Raw genomic sequence first — 7,004 nt, forward strand, 5'->3', positions numbered from 1 at the left:
AATTTTTTTTGCAACATTACAAATGTCTTCTGCACCACCTCACCCAACCAAAGAATGACAGGAGAGCGCAAATTAGGTGGTATGTGTACTCTAATTGGTAGGGGTAGTGCCAGGGAGAATGTACCCATTATTGCTGATTGACAGCTAATTGTCAGGCTTTGTAAATTTTAAACCAAGCAAGGTGACTCTGTCTAATCAGGGCATTGCTCTGAGAAATGAACCAACAAATGGCTGTTAAATATTTATTGAGTTGAAAAGAACCAGGTCCTGCAAATAAGATGTGTAAATTTCGTACGTGTAAGTGCACCATACTGGGAGCCCAACTGACAATCCTACCTTGGGGTTGCACTCAGGAGTATCCAGGGAGTGCTGTCCAATTGCATAGTCACATCTGATGTTCATCATTGTGTTATGAGTTTTGCAAGCGTAGGCTAGTTAGATGTGGTTAAAGAGTTAGCGGTCAACCAATTTCGGTTTATCAATTGGGCTTGCAGTGTTGACATGCTAAATCAATATTTTGCCACACCATTTTTCATGGAGGACACTGAAACTATCCCAATAGTAACAGGTAATGCAACGTTAAAACAATCACCATCACTACAGAAAAGTACTCAGCAAACTATGAGAATTAAAGTCAGACGAGTCACCAGGGCCTAATGGTCTACATCCTAGGATATTAAAAGACGTGGCAGCAGAGATGTAAAGGCATTGATTATAATATTCCAAAACTCCCTGGATTTTAGAAAGGTTCAAGTGTATCGGAAAAATGCTGATTTAACACCCATATTGAAAAAGAGAGGCAGGTAGGAGACTACAGACCAGTTAGTTTAACATCCGTCATTGGGAAATTGTTAGAATATATTATTAGGGAAGTAATAAAGGAAAAAAAAATACATCCGAGAGTAAATCATGTTCGACTAATCTGCTGGAGTTCTTTAAAGACGTAACAAACACAATAAAAAATAAGGGTTCTGTAGATGTAGTATATCTGGACTACCAGAGGATTTTGATAAGGTGCCACACAAAGATTAATACACAAAGTAAGTACACACAGAATTAGGCGTATTGCATCAGCTTGGATAAAGAACTGACTTGCCAATGTAAAGCAGAAAGTTAGGACAAATGGGTCTTTTTCTAAATGGTAAGCTATGACGAGTAAGGAGCCATAGGTTTCAATCCTTGGGCCCAAACTAATTACAACGTGTATTAGTGCACAGGTCGCAGCTTTAGCATGTGCCAAATTTAGTACCAAAGCCAAATTTGCAAGCTGCTATAAAATAAAGTAAGTTGCAATGAAAAAATAGGAAATGTACAAATGAATAGGGATAGGTTAGTTGAATGGGCTAAAACCTGGCAGTTTAATGTGAAGAAGTATGAGGTTATCCACTCTGGTTGGAAGAAATGAAAAAGCAACTTGTTGCATGAGGGGAGAGAATCTTCAAAATGCTTTGGTGCAGAGAGATCTGGGTGACCTTCTGCATGAATTGCAGAAAGTCAGTATGTAGGTACAATAGATAATAAGGAGGGCAAATGGAATTTTGGCATTCATTGCTAAAGGAATAGCACATAAATGTAGGGGTGTGTTGTTGCAATTGTACAAGGCATGGATGAGACTGCACGTAGAATACAACAAACTATTTTGGTCCCCTAACCTGAGGAAGGATGTATTTGAATTGAAGGCATTTCAGAGAAGATTCATTAGATTAATTCCAGAGATCAAAGGCTTATCTAAAGAGGAGAAATTGAGCAGTTTAGGCCTATACTCACTTGAGTTTAGAAAAAGAAGAGGTGATCTAATTGGGGGATCTAAGATACTAATAGGAATTGACAAAGTAGATGTAGACGTTTCCTCTTGCAGGGCAATCTAGAACAGGCGGTTTCAGGCTAAGGTGTGACAAATTTAAAACAGGAATGAGGAGCAATTATTCCTCTCAAAGAGTTGTGAATCTATGGAATTTACTATCCCAGAGTACAGTGGTTGCAAAGACACTGAATATATTTATGGAGAAGACAGACAGATTTGGAATCAATAAAGGGTTCTAGAATTAATGAGAATAGGCTGGAAAGTGGAGTTGAGGCCAAAATGAGATCTGTCACAACTATATTCGATGGCAGAGTTGACTGAAGGGGACTGAATTGCCTATTCTACTCCTTGTTCTTGCCCTCTCATGTTCACTCACTAAGCACACCCTTGAATTGGTATTGCTGCAAAATGTCGTGATGAACAATTTTGACAAAACGCGTCCTTTTAGACAAATACTCAAGCTCTTTACTACCCATGCAAATTTGACTTCTGTATAGGTAGGGATCATCCATATATCTCCTTCTCAGAAGGAACAATGCTCTAAACTAAAATGCTGACACACTCATCACTAAAGTTATTGATCATTCTTTGATTCACACTAAGAAGCTATTAGAATGAGCATATCCATGATATCAGCTTCCAGGAACTGTTCCAGAACTCTTTGTATTTGTTGAATATCACATTGCTTACCTATAATGTTTAAAAGAGAGAGAGAGATTGCTTACAATGGTATGACACAAGCAAACAATAATTTATTTCCTTAGGGAATATCCTTCTATTAGCCATGTTCTGGACATTCAGGAATCATGTCCACCCCTCCAACATATCATTAACCCTGACAATGTTTTATTAGAGAAGAATTCCACCCTAAATAGTTGAGATATTCTGCTGCCATTATTGCAGATCTTCACTGTAGCACTGGGAGAGTTGTACACTTCATTCACTGAAGGTTTCAACTTAGATCTGAGACATATGTCTGTGTGTGATTTCCGCATGTGGAATGGAGGGGAAATAGTTTCTTTAAGTCTCTGTCCCTTAATGGGAAGACCATGGGATCTATGATCACCTTCTTTATTGTAAGAACAATAAGCAAAAATAACCTGGCTGGAATGCTGCTTCCACTAGCGATTGTATGTGTTGTCCATCTTCTGAGAAGGAGATATATGGATGATCCCTACCTATACAGAAGTCAAATTTGCATGGGTAGTAAAGAGCTTGAGTATTTGTCTAAAAAGACGTGTTTTGTCAAAATTGAGTCGTGGGCCAGTGAGGATTGGTGTTTGTAAATGCTGCCTAGTCAATTAGATTGCAGGAGACTTCCCAGCCCGACGTTTCCATCATCTTCAACATTATCCGACTATAATTTGGCAAAATCCAACTGATGTTGATGTGTTTAGTGTCTGTTTACTATTTTTTCACAAAAGGTTTGGCAAAATAAATACTTTCACTGCATATATAAAGCACAGTTTAATCAGACATCTGAAATTTTTGATAAAGGGTTAAATATTAATTTGTTTCAAATCCCTACAAACTCGAGCAACTAGGTGTAACTATTATATATTTCTAGCAGTTTCTGCAGCTGGCCTGTGGCCAGAACAAAATGACATTCCTATCAAATTGTCTGGGAGACAACAAAATAAATAATTTCAGTGAGGTGGCATTCTATGTCTAGGAAAGTAAGTTTGCAGTCCAGTTACATTAAGAGTATTTTCTCTTTTGATTAGATTTATAACAGTTTAAGGAGAAGCTAAATCTTCGCTGGAAAAGTCAGTTTGAATTTTGAATTCAGAATTTTGCTTCAATGAATTAAACATTGGTTTTGACTGTCCACATTCTGTCCTGCTGTATTTCTAACCTGATCTTTCTCTTTTACTTTGTTTCACCTTATACCACATAACACCACCCCTAGGAAGCAATGATCTCTACTTTCTTCTAACTCACTACCCAGAACCTTCTCCAAACCAGACAGTAACTGATTTAAAAAAAGGAATTTTTGGAATGTAAAGGCTTAAAACTTTGGAAAAACTGTGCTCCTCAATTGCCTACTCTTGAATATTGTTCTCATGGTTGGTAGAGTAGTTAAATTGGCTTTGATGTCTTGGGTGGATTGGATAAGTAAGAGATGACTGTATTGGTGATTCACTCAAGTTGTCTGTGGGTTTCTTCAGAGTATATGGCATTGTTCCAATGATAATCTTTCTTGCAAGGAGAAAGTAACAAAGATCGGCAGGTGGGTCTGGCTTGATTTATAAATGCAGACCTTCGGTAATAATGGATGCATACGCAACGCACAACAGCTCTTTTTAACTTCTCATAAATAATTTTTTGTCATTTGAAGTGTACAGTTATTGATGACAATGTGGGTCAGTGGTTAGCACGGCTGCCTCATAGCACCAGGGACCGGGGTTCAACGCCATCCTCAGGCGACTGTTTGTGTGGAGCTTGCACATTCTTCCCATGTCTGCATGGGTTGCCTCAGGGCGCACTGGTTTCCTCCCACAGTCAAAAGTTGTGTCGGTTAAGTAGGCTAACCATGGTAATTACCAGGAGCATCCAGGGATGTACAGGCTAGGTGGATTAGCCGTGGAATTTGCAGAGTTACAGGGTAGGACATGGTGGATCTTGGTGGGATGATCTTCAGAGGGATGGTGAGGATTTGATGGACCGAATGGCCTGCTCCCACACTGTAGGGATTCTGTGATCCTGAGATTTTCCTTTAAATGAAATTGCAGGTGCAAACAACACTGTGTGGTAACAACAAGATGTGGTAAGGAAAGAGTTTGCAATACCAAAAATGTTTGCATAACAATTGGATTAATGTGCAAATAATAGTAGTGATGAAATAAGGTACTAAGGGCTGAATAGTACAATACTTTGGCACTGCCATTTTCATTGGATTTCACAGAGGACTTCTGTCCATGAGCCTAGTGAGTTTTCTCAAGTCATCTTCCCAAATGACTATGTACCTTGCCCCTATAGTACCCCTGTGATTGATGCTAGTGCACTTCTCCATCTGTATCACCGCTTGCTGGGGTATTTCAGGATTTTTGACACAATTCCTTCACACCACAAACTCTGTATGGCCTCTGCACTGACTGGTCACTCACTTGGGACATCTCACCCACCTTCTGACCATCTGCACCAGCACAAGCAGCCTTGCCACCCATTTTCATCTCAATCACTGCTTTCTCTTTATTCTGAGAGAATACAGCTCATGATAAGACTGTGAGGCTCCCATTATTCAGCTGCTCACCCCTTTGGAGAAAGGATCCTGGTTCTGAGCAGCTGAATAATGTGTCCAAGTCTTGGTCTTTTAGAGATCCTCCCCCTGTCATACCGTGCTGGGACTCCCTAACTAAAGGCCATCTTCCTTTTCTTGACTGAGGACTGTTAGCCTCGACATTGAGACATGATCATTTGCTTAAAGCACCTGTGGTGTATTAGGTGCTTATGTTGCTGGCAAATAGTGAAGGTTTGAGACTGACATAATATGGTGCTCTACAGCAACATATACACCCCATTGGTGTCTGAAGATATTCAGAACAAGCTTGCTGGCTTTGTGGGTGAGCTAAAAGCCAAGTCTAGACAGAAGTACTGTACACGTACTAGCTCTGGCTGAGCTAGCAAAGCATTAAAAGGCAAGGCAGGCATAATGCGAGCATACAGGCAGATCCTAAGTGAGCGAGCGTAAAGAAAACAAGCCAGCAGCTTGGAGATCCAGCATTTTCCAACCTGTGAGCTGAGTACCAAACTGTGCATGCAAACTATTCTTGTAGCATCATTACAATGTCAGTTTTTGGTGCAATTCAAAATGTAGCATTAAAGTGCAGAAGCATATTTTAAGGAGATAGATGAGCCATGATGGTGTGTAGGGCCTGGCATGTGTCAGACCCCGGAATCCGTAGACGTGAAGTGAATGCAGCTGCTGCACGTGGAGTCTTCTCTGATATGTTGTTGACAGGAGTCCAGGATGGTGGTTCGGATGAGCAGGTGGTGAGCTGGAAAGGCCTGGTACCCGCTCTGACTTCCATGTCAGGAATTCTTTGTGCTTAGTTTCTATCAACCGATGGTAGCATAGAGGAGCGCATATTTACAATGTGAGATTTTAAGTAAAAGTGAGGATGATAATCTGCAATAATCTCCATTAATTGGCTGATCTCTGAGCATTAGTGAAAATCTCAACTTGACTTCCAAAAACTTAGTTGAAAAGTGGGATTTCTTGTTCCCAATGTCAAGAGAAGCCTCCTTCAACTTCTTCCACGATTCTCCCAAATTTCTCACTCTTGCCTACTTTGCGCAGGACCTGGGAAGATTCCACTCTGTGTCAATAATGGATTGACCTTTATCCTATCTTTTCAAAATTGGCAGGTCGGAAGAAAAGGGTCCATGAAATTGGGTACCATGACATGGCCTACATAGTGCCTTTATACTGCATGTTGTCTCAATTCAAGTATTGATATAATGATGCAGTGATTGGAACAGCTGGATCTTGTTGACTACAAGACCCTTGAATGGGGTTGTTAACCTGGGCCAATCAAGGAGCCCTCACTGACCAATATGACCGGGAGATCGCCTGATGTCTTTTGGGAGGGGTGGGCACTGTGGAGTTCCCCTCCACTTCTATTTTAATTTGAACCCTTCCCTCCCCTTCACCTTCAGACCAGATTACAGAATAAATTATATAAATTGTAAATTACTGAATAAATTAATATTAAATTGATATTACTAAAATAGAAACAGCTTCAAAAGTTTATTATTCCCTCTCTTCAATGCTAGACTTCACCCTCTCTGCTCTTACTGTTGCCGCCAACCAACATTGTGCCCAAGGACTTGGGAATGAGGACCTACTTGGCTGGAGTAGCTGCAGGCAACATTGAACTGCCGGAGAGGCACCCACCTACCACTGGCATCATAGAAGTACTGTTCATTACCTGAAACTCTTTAGGCCCCTTTTTGCCCCCAGCACAATGCAATCCCACAATCACAAATCACCCCATCGGAAATACGCAGCCTTCCCTAACTTTACGTGCCAATCTGATAAAGCATTTTGATCTTCGGGGACTTGAAATGCTCCAATAAGAAAGACTTTCCTCATTTACTATTTCACAAGTTAAGCAATGTTTATATCGTTACAAACACCCCAAGTGAATTCTCTGATGTAACTGAAATATTTCCCTTTTGCTTCCCATGATTTGTACAT

This window comes from Stegostoma tigrinum, chromosome 5 (assembly GCF_030684315.1).
Source record: "Stegostoma tigrinum isolate sSteTig4 chromosome 5, sSteTig4.hap1, whole genome shotgun sequence".
NCBI lineage: Eukaryota > Metazoa > Chordata > Chondrichthyes > Orectolobiformes > Stegostomatidae > Stegostoma > Stegostoma tigrinum.